The 17,107-nt window shown below is 43.5% G+C and overlaps 1 protein-coding gene across 2 annotated transcripts in view; it reads left to right on the top strand.

Annotated features, from left to right (window-relative positions):
• Positions 1 to 17,107, top strand: part of CSGALNACT1 (chondroitin sulfate N-acetylgalactosaminyltransferase 1) — a 326,516-nt gene that overhangs the window by 6,315 nt on the left and 303,094 nt on the right. The window contains exon 1 of one of the 2 annotated variants that reach the window (XM_040643186.1): positions 9,698 to 10,019. The exons of the other annotated variant lie outside the window; for it this stretch is intronic. The gene's annotated coding sequence lies outside the window, so the exon portion shown is untranslated. Of the gene's footprint in view, positions 1 to 9,697; positions 10,020 to 17,107 lie in introns of those variants that run through there. 2 annotated transcript variants of the gene reach the window in all.

Raw genomic sequence — 17,107 nt, 5'->3', positions numbered from 1 at the left:
ACACCACAAAGGTGGCGAGTTGTGGAAGACAGCTTGGAAGGCAGTGGAGAGGAAAGTGTTTGAGCCTTGGGGGCCAGGCAGTCCTGGGCTTTGAATCCCAACTCCACCACCGACTGACTGGGGCTCCTGCTCCCACGATTGAACATCTCTGAGGGCTTAGTTTCTTTGTGTGCATAGTGGGGGTAATAATACCTTATAGGCTGTTGCAAGAATTAAAGGAGCTGTAAAGAGAAGGAGCCAAGCCACCAGAGGTAGTAGGCACTGGTACGGATAGCGGTGCTCTTCCCCTGCTTCCTTCTTTTCTTTTTTTAAAGATTTATTTATTTGAGAGAGAGAGAGAGAGAAAGGGTGCATGAGTGAGCCTCTGAGCAGGGGGAAGGGGCAGTGGGAGAGGGGAAGCAGACTCCCCGCTGAGCAGGGAGCCCATTGCAGAGCTTGATCCCAGGATCCTGGGATCATGACCTGAGCTGAGATCGAGTCGGACGCTTAACCGACTAAGCCACCCAGGCACCTCATTCTCCTTCTTTCTTATCTCTTTTCGTTGTTTCCCTTTCCTCTCCTCCTGTTCCCACCCCCTTAGAGGGGGCATGGTAGAGATAAAAATACCTAAAAAGAAAAAAAAAAAAGAAAAAGTATCTAAATTTAAGGTAGACTGTGATGAATTCATTTAAAATGTGACTTTCTGGTTCTCCCTCTTGGGGCCTGGGACAGACCTGCTGTTGGGCGATGCGTGAGCGGCTGCCAGTGTAGGGTTCCTATCACATTGGGTTGCTACACGGGTGGCCAGAAGAGGATGAATTCCAGGAGGCAAAGGCAGCTTGGAGCCCAATAGCTGCCTATGCTGTAGAGTAAGGGGTCCAAGAGATGAGCATGAGACTCTTTTGGGGAGTAGCTGAGAACTCAGGTCTCATGAAAATTAGAATAAGCCAGAGGTGAAACTGGAGGTGGGTTGAGTTGAAAGGGTTTGGGATCTAGGTGAGAGCAAGGCACGAACACGAGCAGCTTGTCCTTGAGAGGCGCGAGGTTGAGTCACGAGGCTCAGAAGTGTGGCTCTAGGCTGGCTGGGCTCTGCTGCAGAGCCAGGAGGAGGTCTGCAGCCCTTCTCTGTCCCAAGTTGGTGCATTGCCTATTACATGCTTCTAGCTCCTTGGTCTCCTGCTGCAGGGTTTTTCCAAAAGCAGTGCATCCTCTTTTAGCAAGAAGCTAAGTCAAAATTATTAGTTGTTGCCAGTTCAGCTCTTGATCTTCAAGAGGTAGCTGAAATCGCAGGAAAATAAGCTTATTTTTTTTTTTTTGGTTCCAGTTGGAGCTGTGGTTATATACACCCAGATCTTTTTCACAGGAAGGCAGGGAGCCAGGTGCTCAGGGCCCAGTATAGAGTCCTGCTGGCATTTCTCTAGAGTGGGCTGTGTTTTTAAGATCAGGGAATGTTTTTAGAGAGATGTTCCTCGTGGTTTTATGATAATGAGCCGCCTTGTTTGGTGTCCAGGGTAGATGCTGTGTGTGGTAGGGAGGGAATGCGGGTTTTACAAAATCATTACAGTTCGGGACTGTCTACCTCAGCCAGGGGCAGGAGGCCTCGACTCATTATTTATTATGCGTTGGCACAGAGACATAAACCAGCCCTTCTGTGAATAAGCAAACAGAACCTGCCCAGGTGCAAGAGAAGCTTGATTCAGGGTTTTTTAAAAAAATGCAGAACATTTAAAAACAGTATCGAATTGAGAACAGTCTGCTTAAAGCAAGTTACTGCAATTTTCAGAAGCCCATTTTATAGAATGAGTAGAGTGTATTGAAATGAACAAGCAAACTTAACAACAACAACAACAGAAGGATAGCTTAGTGGGAAGAAGAATAGACCTTGAAATGAAATGCAAGTTAGTTCATATGGTTCTTGGGAAGGTGAGGAGAGTGAGGGTATGTGCAGAGCACTCTAAGTCAGAAAGTGCAGGAACCAGTGAGCTGAATGAGGGAGCAGCCCCTGAGAATGGGGTTGGCGGTTGGAGTCCATTCACCCAGCTTTGCAGCTCCGCTCTTTCTTCACTGTGTGATCTTGCCCAAGTTCCTGAGTTCCTTACATCCCAGTTTTCTCATCTATAAAACGAGGTAATAGTTCTTATTGTATTGGACGGTCTGCTGATTGATTTACGTAACTATGTAAACCACTTAGCACATGGTAAATACTGCATACCGGCTGTTATTACTACAAAGGCCCCCAGAAAGGAAGCATGGAAGAGAAAAGAAGGATCAAGGAGCATTTGGGAGACTAGGAGGAACAGTCTGTATCTGCCCTGGAACTTGATTTTTCTAATTCTACTCTTGGCTAGTTTTAATGTCTTAAGTTCTAGATGATTATAATCATAGATGTCTTGAACACCCACCATGTGTATGTCACTATGAGAAGATGCTTGGGTATGGACACCAAGCCCAGAAAACCACCTCTGGTATGCTTATGTAACTTCTAGTTTTATTTTTTGTTTATTTTTTATTTTTTAAATATTTTATTTATTTGAGAAAAGAGCGAGCAAGAGAGAGAGCACATGAGCAGGGGCAGAGGGAGAGGGAGAAGCAGGCTCCCCTGCTGAGCAAGGAGCCCCACGCGGGACTTGATCCTGGGCTTGATCCCAGGACCCTGGGATTATGACCTGAGCAGAAGGCAGACGCTTAACCGACTGAGCCAACCAGGTGCAGCGTAACTTCCAGTTTTAGACTGAGAGGGGCAAGGCAGTGGCTGGGACTTACTGTTAAATAATGAATTCCTGCTGTCCCTTGGCTACTTTAATTAGATGTCCAAACGAGAGTAGCTGTCCTTTTCTTATTTCCCATCTATTCTATACATAAATGGATAGGAAATAAGTATTTCTTCTTGGGCCACCATAGATATAAGTAATTCAAAATACTTTTGGATATCTTATTTGCATAGAAATAAGATTTATTTAAATACCTCTGTGGTTACATAATGAGGAACCAAGGGAGGAGACTTGTGTTCTGGGGGAAATTCCTTGGGTGTACCTACGACCTGTGAGCTCTGGCTTCCACCTAAAGCATGTTCTTTGGTGGGAGGTTTCTTTTGTTTTTTCACTAAACTCATGGCCCATAGATTTCTGGGCCTGAACAATAGGAGTGAGGTCAATTTGAAGAGTGTGTGTATGTGTGTATCTCTCCTCCAGATGAAGGTGTTGACAAGTTGCTACAGAAGGAGACTAGATTGGTAGAGAAAGGGTTCCAGAGCTGACTCACTCTGTGGCCGTGAACACGTTCTTAATCCCTAAAGCAGGAATTTAATCATTGAGACTCAGGGGCCATTTGAATGCAAAGCAATGAAATTTATGGACTGTGAATGGATTCATTAATCCAAATAGTTATCGAAGCCAAAATCTGAGCATCTTGGGTCTTGAGTAGTCTCAAAAAAGGTTTTTCTTTGAAGAGAGTATATTGTTCAGTTAAGTAATTAAAAATCTTGAGGATGTTTTCTATGTGTATCCTTGGGAATACAGGAAAATTTATCCAGCTTCACTGGAATTATCTTTTTGTCTTCCTCTGAGAATGAGTCTGGACTAAAACCTGGGTCATTATTAGTGTGGATAACAGAGACCATGACAGTACTTCTTTAGACCCTTTATACAGGGCAGGTGTCTTCATGTTCATTATCTGGGGGAAATGAGGTAGGAGTTGTAGGAATTAGAAGCTTTTTGGATTCTCTCCCACTCAAGACAGTGACCTCAGGAACTGACTGAAGAAATGATTTGCTCACTGACTAGCTGGACTATGCTTTCTCTTCCATCTTTTCAAGATGGTGAATTTTACTGATGGCCAAAGGGTGACCAGTGAGTATTTATACTTTCTACCAGCATGGGGAAGGTGGGAGGTGCTTGTTGGTCCTTTATAGAAACTTCTGGTTGCTGGAAGGCATGGGGAGGTGTTTGACCTGTGGCGATGGTCCAGCTTAGGGTGGAGATGCATGGGAGGCACCTGCTTCTTTCCTTTCCCTGGTCTCCATTAAGTGACTAGTTATTCTTGGGGCAAATGTCATGCCAGTGGGAAATGGATAGGTAATACTGCTGCTCCTAATCACTTAGGAACGAGGGTCAGAGAATGAATGGAGAAGCTTCAAACAAAGCTGGGCATGTTTATTTATTTTATCTAGATGAACTGGAAACCTTTCAAATGGCAGTATCGCATATTTGAAAGGGACAGGTGGGCCCTGGAGGATTTGTACACTTCATTTAATAGTCTGGTTCATGACTTGCTGGAGTTAGAAGTCATGGGGTTGACAAAAATACATCAACAGGAACAATGTCATCTCTAACACGATTTGGTCTAGCATCAGTATTTTGCAGAAATAATAGCATGTTAGAGAGCGGACTATTTCCATGTTTGCAGATGGACAGGAAGATGTCCAGAGAGGCAACGTGACTTATCTAGGTTGACCCAGCTACTTAGTACAATTCCATTGTTAGGAATGGAACTCAGGTACATTGTTCCCGTCATGCATCGTCATTAGGCACCAAGGCTAGCTGGTTGGTAATTTTAGGTGCCCTTACAATGATGCCACCTAAATACTGCGCATTCCCCGGGTTATTTAGAATCTGGTTATGGCAGTCCTACCGTGTGCTCAGCACTGTGCTCCGGGCTAGAGATGCATCAATGAAAAGACAGGGGTTTCTGACCTCAAGGAACTCACAGTAGAGTGAAATACAAAGAAGGGACTGTATCGTCAAGGTACGGCTTAATGACACGCAGAACATCTTTCCTGGGGATAGTAAGCTCTCAGGGCCCACTGTGAGCCCAAGGGGATTGGTTTTTATTTCCTGCTGACTTGACAACATCAGAAATGGAAATCATGGCAATAAGCTTCATGAATCCAATTGACTCTAAATGCTCTCAGCTTCATCTATAAGTATCCAGCTAGTGGATTAAAATGTGAAATCTTTTGTTCTCTGCACTTCAAATCCATGCTCTCTCTGGAAACACTTGGTAAGAATAGTTCTGGAGGAGTTTGGGGACACAAATAAAAAATGGGATTGTTTGTGCCAAAGTGAATTAAGATGTGGCTATGGGTATCATTGCAGCCAAGTCAGGGGTTGAAAAATGGTTTTTCAATTAAAGTGAGGCCCATTTCATCCCGGGGTTGCAGAAATGGCAGAAGGTTAGGAAGAAATCCACTCTGTGCTAAACACTATTTAAAGCACTTTATTTGTGGAATTTTTAAAAACCCATGCAGTAATATCTGAGGAACTGAGATTTATATCGGCTGGGTCAGATGACTGTGACAGGCATAATCAGCATTTGAAGGTAGATCTGTTTGCCTTGAAAGCTCCTACTCACAGGACTGTCACCGTACCTCCCTAGGTAGATGGCACTACATGGTGGTGGGCACTGTCATTGCTTCTGTGTCCTCTCTGGATGAGTCTGTAGACTCTTGGAGCACAGGGATGGGACTTGACACGGTTTCCAGTATACTCCAAGGAGTATGTAGCACGGTGTGTAGGCGCAGTGGGTTCTCCGTGACTAGGCCTGCAATGAACACATGCAGCAATTTAAAAGTCAACAGGGTGGTAAGCAAGTGGGTTCATGAGTGGGCAAGTTGCCTTCTAGGATCTTTGTATTTGCATGCAAAGCTGGCCTTGGGGAAACTGACAGATAACCCACCCTTAGACATCTCTATGATTTGAAGTTCATAAGTATGCCTGTTTTCAACTATATTCCTAAGTACTGTTTGCTTACTTCATGTTTTCTTAAAAGCTACCTATGAACAAATTATGTATTCATAATCTTGGGGCAGGCTGAGTGGATTTAATAGAGTCAGGAAGGCTTCCAACACATTAAGTGTTCTTGAACATAATAAAAAGGAGGATTAATTATCTAACTGAAAAGATTATAACAGAGATGTTGGACATCTTGACTCAGTGGGATTTTTGACAGCGGCAAAGAGTGGTTAGGAAAAGACAGCTTTGAGAAATAGCGAAGATGAGTTTTTTGAACTAAGTTATTTTATTAAATCTATGGTGTGGGTATACTTATAAGCAAGAGGACAGGACTAAATAATGCATAGAGTGTCTGGGGCTGGAGTGGTAATTTGCAAGTACATGGCTGGCGTTCACAGTTGGAGCCTGTGAGATTTTACTTTTAATGATGATACCTTTCCTGGAGCCATCTGTCTCTCTCTTTAATAAGCAATATTCCTTATCAGGTCTGATTTGTGTACATTGATTACACCATTATACTTGTTAAATATTAAAGCGTTTTTCCCCTTGTGTGAAGTCTAATTAGGCACAGTGTTCAGCGCAAGCCTGACGTTATCTTTCAGAATCAGCCTGGCCATCACCTACGATGTACCTTGGATTCCTGATCATTTGTCTTTCCCCTTCTATCAGAGTCCAGTGCACCAAGTACAGTGCCTGGAAGTTTGAGGAGGGTTCAGCACTGCTGAGCTGTTAAGAAGGGTCATACTACACGGCACTGGAGGAGATAATGCTAAGTGAAATAAGTCAAGCAGAGAAAGACAATTATCATATGATTTCTCTCATCTATGGAACATAAGAACTAGGAAGATCGGTAGGGGAAGAAAGGGATAAAGAAAGGGGGGTAATCAGAAGGGGGAATGAAGCATGAGAGACTATGGACTATGAGAAACAAATTGAGGGCCTCAGAGGGGAGGGGGTTAGGGGAATGGGATAGACCGGTGATGGGTAGTAAGGAGGGCACGTACTGCATGGTGCACTGGGTGTTATACGCAACTAATGAATCATCGAACTTTACATCGGAAACCGGGGATGTACTGTATGGTGACTAACATAATATAATAAAAAAAAACTAAAAAAAAAAAGAAGGGTCATACTACAAAGATTATGAAACCTTTTAAAAATGAGTGGAGAAATTTATTATCTGTAATTTGCATGTTGCATAAATCAGGCTTCTGAACAGATATATCTGATAAAATTAATTTTACTAAATTAAAGAATCTTAAAATAGCTCTAAAGGATAAAAATACAAGTTATAATGATGTTTGGGAGAAAAGAAAGCCAGTCAGTAAGTAGTTGCATCTTCTACATACTACTGATAAAAAGAAGAGTTTCTGGTATCAGGCCACTATCACCTCAAGGGCCATGTGGTGATCCATTACGATCTTTTTCAACGTATTTCTTCTGTACAGTCTATCTCAAAAAAATTTTTTTGCATCATTGATTTAATAGCAAGCATTTAATTAGTACAGGGCCCAAAATAAGATTATTAATTAAATCCGATATCTTTGATAAGCTGTCTCACATCATTTTGAGACAACCACTGTCACGGATGTTGTCTTTTTTTTTTTTTTTTTGAGGTCTTCATAGTACTTTCTTATTTATTGTTTAAATTTCTAAAAAAATCTTCAGTCTCCCATGAGCGTGCACAAACACACAGGCCCGCACGCACTCACATGTGTGATCTGGGGCTGCTGGGTATGAACCAGTTAGGAATGGGCCCAGTTTATTGCTTGTTATTCTCAGGGAGAAAAGCTTTCAAGCTGTAAGTTTCACGTGATGTATGCTATCAGGCTAATAGGTTTCTCCCTCTCAGTAGTCCCAGCAGTTCATGTTGGGGTTTTTGAAAGTGCCTTTATCCCTTTACCATTGCAGATAGCAGCGGCACTGCGTTCCATTTATGCATTGTGGAAAGCAGTCTGAATATCTCCTTAATGTGAGAATGTATTTTGAGTTGTTTTTGAATATAGTCAAATCAAAATGACATTTGGCTCTGGATTAAACTACAGATATAAAGATCAAAGAATGGAAGGAACTTAAAGATTTTCTGGTCTGAATTTTCTGCTCTCCGAATGGGGAAGCTGCAGCTCAGAGAGGCGAAGTGGTTCAGCCAAGTTCACATGGGTATTAGTGGTGGGAACTGGAGCTCTGTTGTTCAATGGCACTTTCTCTTCAGGACGGTCGGAGACCCTTGGCAGAGGAAGATGTCTGGACCATTTCCCATTTCCCAGGCCCTTCACAGGTATAGGGTGCCCTTGTCCTGGGTAGGTTAGAAAAGAGTTGAAGGAAAGATTGCTGCTTTACAACCAGCTGAAGACAGAGAGGCTATAATCTGAATTTCTCTGGCGTTACGGAAGAATTTACATTTTATGTTTACTAATTGGCATATTGCTAGAAACTGAGAACTCAGAGCCAGTGCCTGCCTTTGAGAATCTCAGCATTCAGTAGGCAGGATGGGAGACAGTTGTCCGGGGATAGCCAGGGGAAGGTCAGCTGCCACTGGGCCCGACTGGGGCTCAGCTGGTGAGTCAGGTCCTCTCTTTCAAAGGCCCAGAACCTTGTGTTTTCAGCCTGCAATGGCTATTATCAGGCCTTGAGTAAGTCATCTAACCCCATGCCCCAAGGTTGAGGCAGACCCAGCAGGCACGAGTGTTAATTTACCTTGACAAATAATTATGGTGATGGTTGATGACAAGCATGGGGGGTAAGCACGTGGGGTTAAGCACGTGAAGCCTAGCACATTTGGGTTAGACTAGCTGCCACATACTAGCCGTGGAACTTAAGCAGGTTACTTTACCACTGTGAGCCTCGCTTGTTCTGTCTATAACACGGAGTAATAGCAAACATTTGTATTGTACTCACTGCATGACAGCTGCTCTCTCTGTGCTTTAGGAATGTTCTCTTATTTAATCCTCACAACAATGCCATGAGGTGCAGCTACCATTACTCCCACTTTACAGATGAGGAGACTGAGGCCCAAGAAGTTCAATGTATTGCTCAAGGTTACACAGCTCTTAAGGGTCAGAGCTTGGTGTCTGTGGCTATTTAGCACTCTCCTGTGCTGCCTCTCACTAGGATAAAGATTTTTGTGAGGATCAAGTGGGATAAGCATACAGGAAATAATCAGCTGTCATCGTGAGTCATAATAAGGCTAACATGGCCTTGATAAAAACAACAATAAAATCTGCATGATCGGAACCTTCTTTTCCCATAGACAAGCTCCAGAGAAGCCAGAGCATAATCAGAAAGTTGCTTTGGCTGTGACAGAGGTAATGCAGAGAGAATTCAGAAGACTTTATAAAATGTTGCTGCCCTCAGTGTTGGTATCACCAGCGTGCGTCTGCCAGTGGGGTCAGCTCACTTGAATTTCTGGCCAGGACTGTGTCTCAGCTCCGAGGGCTTGCAGACTTCTTCTGCCACATGTAGCTCTAAGGTGCCAGTGAGCAACTCTGTAATGTTGTCCTGTCCCTGCATCCAGATAGAACTAACCACGACAGAAGTCGCTAAGAACAGCACTCCGATTCTTCGAGGAAATCTTTCAGCCACTTGTGGAAGTCATTTTTTGACCAGCTTCCTCCATTTTGTGTTGAGTTTACAGCCTGATTCTCAGAGTGCAGTCTTATCTGCAAATTACTTTGCTATGGAGTTTAGACACTATTTTGTTTTTGTTCTTTTACATTCATAGGCTTTGAATAAATATATGTGTATGTAACATGTGTGCACATTTTAACTTATAATAATAAAGTGAATAACTACCTAGATAAGCATCTAGAACGTTCTCTTTGAAGCCCCTGGCATGTGCTTACTGGGCTTATTTCCTTCCTTTATCCTGCCCCCACACCCACCCAGGGGTAACTGCTCTTCCAAATTTTGTATTGTTTCCTTGCTTTTCTTTATAGTTTTACCACAAGTGTGTGTCCCCACGTAATGCATTGTTGATGTCATAGGCAGTTGAGTTGGAAAGTTTGAGTAATGCCTCAAGATATACCAGATAGAAGTTGCTAAAATGAGTTGTGAGAAAGAGCAAAATCGGCATTTTCAAAGGAAATATCGGAACATCAGGTTCACAGCTCTTGAAAATCTTCTTCACTCTGAGGGTGTAAAAAGCATCGACAAAAGATTTGAAAGGGGATTGATTTGGAGAAGCCGCTGCTGTGAGTCTGCATCAGCCCCTTTTCCTGGAAGAAGGATGAGCTGGGGGAGCTGTCCCTCAGTCCCAGCCTGGAGAGAGGTCGGCCAGGGAGCTGGGAGCGCCGCGGACTGGTGCTGACTCCGGTGAGATGTTTTGGTGTTGTGGCTGAGCGGGGAGCAGCTGCGATAGGGCTACCCCCACTGCCAAGTTTGTTGGAGTGATTGTGCATGCTTCCCAGGGACCAGATGTGGCCCACGCAGGGATGGAGAGCCAGCCTGGAACCGTTCGGCCTCTGCCCATTTGGCACAGTCAGCAGAGAGATTATAAAGTGAATTTCAGTGGTTTGGGTGGAGGTGGCAAATGAAGGACTTGAATGCATCACTCCTATCACAAGGATTTTGTGGGGAGCACCTGGAGAACCCACAAAACTACCCATAAGAGACAGGGACTTGGGTTTAAGTAGCTGCTGGTTCAGAGAATGTGAAACCCTCTGTACTAGGGAGGAGTTACATTTGCCTGCATATAAATGAAAGAACAATGGTAACACAAAATAGAAGTTTCTCTCGCACATAGCATAAGTCAGGGAAGAGGCAATTCATGCATGGGATGGTGGCTCCACACAGTTATCAGGAGCAAACCTCCTATTTCACTGCTCCCATGGCCCTGAATGTGGTCCTCATGCTCATGGTCAGGGGGAGCTGCTAAAGCTCCAGCCATCACATCAAGTTCCAGGCAGCTGGAGGAAAGGAAGGGCAGAGGAAAGGTCTGCCCCATCTCTTTTAAGGATTCTTTCAGAGTATACCACCCATCATTTTCACTTATAACTCTTTAACCAGAGTTCAGTCACAGGGTCACGCTTAGTTCTGAGTGAAGCCAGGAAATCCAAGCTTGTCGTGGGGTAGCAATGGGCCAAGCTTAAAGCTGGGCTTCTTTATGTAAAGAGGAAGGGGCTAATGGATATTGGGAGCCAGCCAGCAACCTCTGTCACTTTATTTTAATGGCAGTAGCAGTTAAGTAACAGCAGCTAGCAACCAGGGCAGGAAGTGGGTAGGAAAGATAGAGGCCGGCAGCCTGCCTCTACAGATCCTGGCTGGGGTTATCGGTGGAGCAAGAAGTCTTTCTTTCCTTTTTTTTTTTTTTTTTTTTTGCCTTACTTAAAGGGTCCATTAATATATTAACCTTTACATTTCATTTTCTGGATCACAATTGTGTTTTGTGACTTAAAGTAAATTTAGGACTTTGTTACCTGTAAGCGGCAAAGAATTATGGGGCCTGCTAGAATTTCTCTTGAGTAGCAAAGGGAAAATATACCCCCAAATATTATATGTATTTCAACTTTATAAGGTCCTTGTTATACGTAACCACTATCACCTAATACCCAGATCATGTTTAAATTTTTCTTATTTTGTAACTATCTGTGGTGATGGGTGTTAATCGGACTTATTGCGGTGATCATTTTGCAATATATACAAATATAGAATCAATTACGTTGTACGCCCAAAACTAATATAATGTTATATGTCAATTATACTGAAAAAAAAAGTGCATACTCTAATCTAGTAAGTCTGCTTATAAGGGTTTATTCTTAGGAGAGCATCAGACTCGTGTCTAAAGATAAAGGTAAAGTAGGAGAGGTGTGTGGGGGATGGGTGAAATAGGTGGTGGGGATTATCGAGGGCCCTCGTGGTGAGCACCGGGTGTTGGATGGAAGTGCTGACTCACTATATCGTGCGCCTGAAGCTAATACTACATGGCATGTTCATTAACTGGAATTTAAATAAAAACAAAAAAAAAAAGGATATAGGTAAATCATGTTCCTTGAAGCCTTATCTATGGAAGAAAAATTCGAAATAGCAATCGATCGGAAATGGTTAAAACATTATGGTACCTCCAGATAAAGGAATTATTATTAGCCATTAAAAAGGATGATATAGATGATTAGTGATGTGAAAATATGATTAAAATATATTGATGAGTGGGAAACCGGGGGTGTACTGTATGGTGACTAACATAATAGAATAAAAAAACATTAAAATAAAAAAAATATACTGATGAGTGAAAAAAAAGGATTTTCCTTATCTCAGAAAGTATCTGTTTGTTTGAATCTCGATGGCAAAAGCTGAGCACGTGTGTTAGGTGTACGTCGGGTGCGCGGAAGAGCATACATAGGTCAGCACGTGGTGTTCGTCTGTCAGCGGAAGGGCCTAAACCTCTCCGCGCACACAGCCCCTCGCGCGTTGGCTCTGTTACCCTTAGACGAAAAGTCTACTTTGGAATTGTGGAGGGGGTTAGTGATAATGCATATCGATATCGAGCATCACGTGTCATACAGCTGCTGACTCCCAAATCAGAGAGCTCGAGACGGTGGAGTCTGACGTGGCGGTTATCCTGGCCAGGGAACTGCTTTATTCTTAGTAATGGGAAGTACAGGTCTTTGAAGTGAGAAATAATAGCATCTATTTTACGCTTAAATAGAATTTCACATTGACCGTTGGCAGAACGTGAGCTTTGGTGGGATCTTGTAACGGTAACGTGCCGGAAGGAGGACGTTTCGTGTTGAGAAGAATGCTTTATGAAATTGTGTATTTAGAATATATGGATAGGATTATTTTAATTTAAATCAGATATACTGGACACCTTCCTTAGAAAGCACTGCCCTGTAAAACAAAAGAAACAGAAAACAATCGGTTTGATAGGCTCGTCCTGCCCGTTCTCCCCAATTCTGTCCAGATGTTCTTCTTTTTGTCAAATTCTGTGATTAATCCTCAGAAATCCTTTTGCTGCTATTCCATTCCCCAATATGTCAGTATGAAGGGGTGGTTAAGAAGTAGAATCGTTTGAAAGTACAGGTACTTCACTGTTTAGTTATTTCTATTATATCCTCTTAATACTTCCAAAATGAATTTGAGGTGTCAACATGGTCTACTTTTAGGAAGAGCAAGCTAAGAACACCAACAAATCCAGTATGGTCAAAGTCATGTCACCAAACTTTTCTTCATAGGACGCAGTAATGCGGGCTTATACAGACAGCGATCCATATGGTGAGGCAGTGTATTTCACAGGGACAATTTATAAAGATCCACATACGTATCTTTTTTGCAACTTGATCTATTGCCAAAAGTAAAGTGTCTGTGAATACTTCTTGCTTTTGGTATTTATTGTAAATTCTTGAACCTTGACATTATTTTTGTTGTTTATTCTTTTAACACATGCTCATTGAGCCTTTGCTATGTGCCCTGCACTGTGCTGACACTGGGGGAAAGCCACATAAAGACACAGCTGCCTTTTCCCCTAGTTTCAGGGTCAGGGAAATTTAATATCTAAGTGAAAGGTCAACTACTGCGAGTCAGAATTTGTTTTCATGTTCTGGTTTTCAGGAGATGGTACTTGGGCACAGCAGCTAATTCCTGTACGTGTGTTATGGCAGCTGGAGAATAGGGTTAACCACAGAGGACAATTATTGGATACACTGGTGTATCCTGGAGAAACACTCCTAAAAACTCGCTACTTTTTTTTATTTCAGGAAATTAGAAATAGTGTTTTTGAGTGCAGATTTTTCTTGTTAGCTCATGTCCATCAAAGACAGTAGGAAGAATACAATTAGCCATGATATTAGCTTATTTGAAAACATGCCATTTTAGTACACTAATTTCTAGAAGAGGGAGATCTAAGTAAAGCTAAGTTGATCCAGATTGCAATGTTAGCTTACATTACCTGATTCTCTTAGCTTGGAAGGTTTAGAATGGCTTGTAAGAAAGGGTTTGGCAAATGACTCTTTTTAAAAGAAACAATCTTATTTCTGTGTGCCATCAATGCCTTATGGAGATCCAAACTCTAATGTATACAGATCTGAAATGCTGCATGTCCTGACAACTTGGTTATTATTTGATTCAACATTTTAATTTATTTTCTTAACTATTCACCATGGCAACAATTTAAAAGAGATTCTTAATATAAAATTATAGAGGATGCTGACAAGTAAATATCTGTTGTGTGTTGATTAAGAATTAAAGCCGAGGCAAGAGTTTTCTTAAAAATTGTGGTGAAATATACATAACAAAAAATTTATCATCCTAACCATTTTTAAGCTTATTTTTATTACAAGTCATTATGCAGCACTGTGTTCTAGCTAGCCTGATGGAATGTTTTATGGAAAGGTGGCATCACATACTCCCTGGTCTTTCAGTTGTAAAATGGTGTGTCACAAACCCCCTTCTTGAGAGAGCGGAGGCCTTCCACTTCACCACACCGAGTCCCCGGGGGGACCCTTGGCAAGGTTAGTTCCCCGATGTTTCCATGGGTTCTCCTGCTCCCAAGGCAATCCGTTCACAGTCCCCCCAAGCTCCAGAATGTGTCCTGGTGGCATAAAGAATGCAGGAGGCCGGGTTCTGGTCTGAGTGTGGTGCACGGGGGCTGGTCAGCTGGCTTGGGAACTCAGGTTCCCAGTTAGCAGGGAAGTTCTGGCCAGTAGCAGTTAGGGTATAGTTTGCAGGATGATTAGAATGATGGAACACAAGAATTCCCTCAGTGTTGTTGACAAATACCAGCAATTTAAAGGACACGCTGCTCTAGGAATACGGTCGGAGGGCTGATCAGAGACTGTTTGAATGCTCCTGGGCCATGTGGGCTGTCACTCTTACTGGGGAGTCCATGTTGCTGTAGTCACTGGCTGGCCTGGGAGGGACAGCTGCCAGGTGCATGTCCAGAGCTCTGCACACAAGGACAGATGGCCGTCAGCTCAGAGCAATGACCTAGTTATTCCCTCTCGTGCGTCCGTCCACGTTACGCATTTTACTCTTTGCTCATTCTCCCATCCCCCACCTTTTTTAGTGGGTAAGGTCCATTCCGAATAGCAGCCCACTTCAACATTGTAATTCCAACCTCAGCGTGGACATAATACAAGTTTAACAATGCAGAACATTTTCAGTCACCCAGCATAAGCAGTTTCTCTATTAGCACTTTGATTGGAAGTCCTCCACTTTGCAAATTCTTAGTGATTGCATTTTCAAACCCTTCCACAGCCTGCCGGCGGCGGGGGGTGGGGGGTGGGGGGGGCGGGGAGCTGTGCCCGGAGCCACATGTCACATGACCTAGTAGTTCTGTCCTGGGTCTTCATAATCCTTTGCAGTGTTTGGAACATTCAGATATGGGAATGGTGCGATTGTGGGTCTAAAGAAGGGAGTGTGATGACCTTAAGTGTGCTTTTGATTCTGCATTTCTCAAGGGAGGGACTTTCTGCTTTCCTAGAACCACTGCAGATGAGAGGTGTGATTGCAGGCTGGGGGATTGCTACGTATTCCGTGGCCACTATCAGGAAGATTTGGAAGGGTTCACCTAGGAGGTCTCCAGTCTGGTAGGCTTCCGCAGCACCCCCGCCCTAAGGTTTCTGCCTCTGCACACAGGGGGTGGCAGTGACATCAGCGCCCCAGTCCTGCTCGTGTCATCTGAGCTCCCTCTAGGGAGCTGAAGGGTGTCAGGGGGATGAAAATAATGACATTTCCCCAGTGCAGAACTCTGGGGACTTCTTTGTGGAACAGGGTTCAGCTCTTCCTCCTCACTGCTGCGGAGTGCCTCTCAGAAGGGGGCCCAGGAGACCCTTCAGGCCCTGGGTAGCGTGAGATCCCCCTTCTCTGTGTGGTCAAGACAGAAGGCAAGGGAGGGGGAAGGTGTTCCCATCACATTTTTAGGTATGTGCCCTGGCCTCCTGCAGAGCGCTGCTCCTGGGCTGGGTGGCTGAGGAGAAACACAGTGCTAGCTTGAAGAGAAAGGAGTGAAAGCCCGTCAGTTTGGCTTGGTAAGGCCCTCCGCTCCCCACGGTGGAAGGAACCTGCATCCAGGGTAGCTAGCTAGCTCTCTGATGCTGAAGCCCGTCCTCCAGACCCTGGGTCGTCCAGTCTGTTTGAATACTTCTGGGAACAGCAGACCCCTGCTTTACAAGGCAGTCCATTCTGAATCTGGGTGGCTTAGCCAGAAAGTTTTCCATGTGTTTTCTGCAGTTTCTACCCATTGGTCCTCAGTTCTGCCCCTTAGAGGCATGAAGGGCGGTGGATGGGAATGGGTACCAGTCTGCACCCAAGCACTATCTGGAAATAGGCACCCAGTGATGTGACAAGCAAACACACACACACACACACACACACACACACACACACACGAATCAAGGAGCAGATACTCCTCTTCACCTCCATGTGTTATTTTGTGTTATTTAATTCTCTTGGTTTAACAGCCCAAAGGCTTCTGAGGGTTTGGATTAATTTTCAAAAGATATTACTTTCCTTCCTTGTGACAGTGGTACATTTCAGCTCACACGTAGTTGAATCCCATAGGTCAAATTTAACTGGCTTCTACCGTGATGGAAACATCTGTGAGATATTTTGTAAAAAGGAATAGAGGAAATTTGTGTTAATTGCCTTGGGGAAATATACTCCGTTTCAAAAAGAAAAGGAGCGGTTAAAAATTTTCCCTTGGTAAACTCATTTAGTAACATGACATTTGTAACCCATAACTCCTCAGAAACCTGGCGACTTGCTTAAAGGACAATTTTATTTTCATCTTATATTTCACCTTCTCCAAAGGCCCAGGCTCTGGGTCAGTCAAGTCCCCTGGGACCGAGAAAGGGTTAATTTTTTCCACAGTGCAGTCATACACACCTCAAAACATTCCCGAATTTTTGGTAGAAATTGTAAGAAAGTATTAAAACTTGAGAAATGAATTAACAAGCCATCTTTTTATGCGGTGGCAGCGCGGCCCTTCGCCGAATGAATAGCACTTTATTCCACAACTGCCGAAGTCGTGGGCTGAAATGCAGAGGGAGCGTGTGGCCTCGAAGTCAATGAGGGTGTGTGTGCGTGTGTACGCAGATCCAAAGGAGCCTGTGCAAAGAAGGTGAAAAGTTCCACCTAAACTCCCAGAACCCCGAAACAGAAGAACTCTGAGTAAATCTCTATCTTCAGCCCACTGCAATGTGTGCAGGCATTTCTTTGGGTTTCTTAAATAGATCCTTCTCCCCATAGCACTGATAATTCTTGGCATACGAAGAAAAGAATGCTTGGTATTTTAGCCTTCTGCCTTGTTCACTGTTTATTTTGAGGGCTGACATGTAGATGTGTTAATTTTTTCTAAGTCAAATACCTGAATACAACTGTGAAGAATGAAACTACTGTTTTTGAGATGATGTAGAAATTGTAATGATTTCTACATTCCTTTGTGCTGGTCGCTGTCCTGTCTTACA

Source organism: Ursus maritimus, unplaced genomic scaffold, assembly GCF_017311325.1.
Source record: "Ursus maritimus isolate PB19 unplaced genomic scaffold, ASM1731132v1 scaffold_28, whole genome shotgun sequence".
NCBI lineage: Eukaryota > Metazoa > Chordata > Mammalia > Carnivora > Ursidae > Ursus > Ursus maritimus.
Note: the sequence above shows the minus strand (reverse complement) of the source record. Positions and strands in the feature narration are given on the sequence as shown.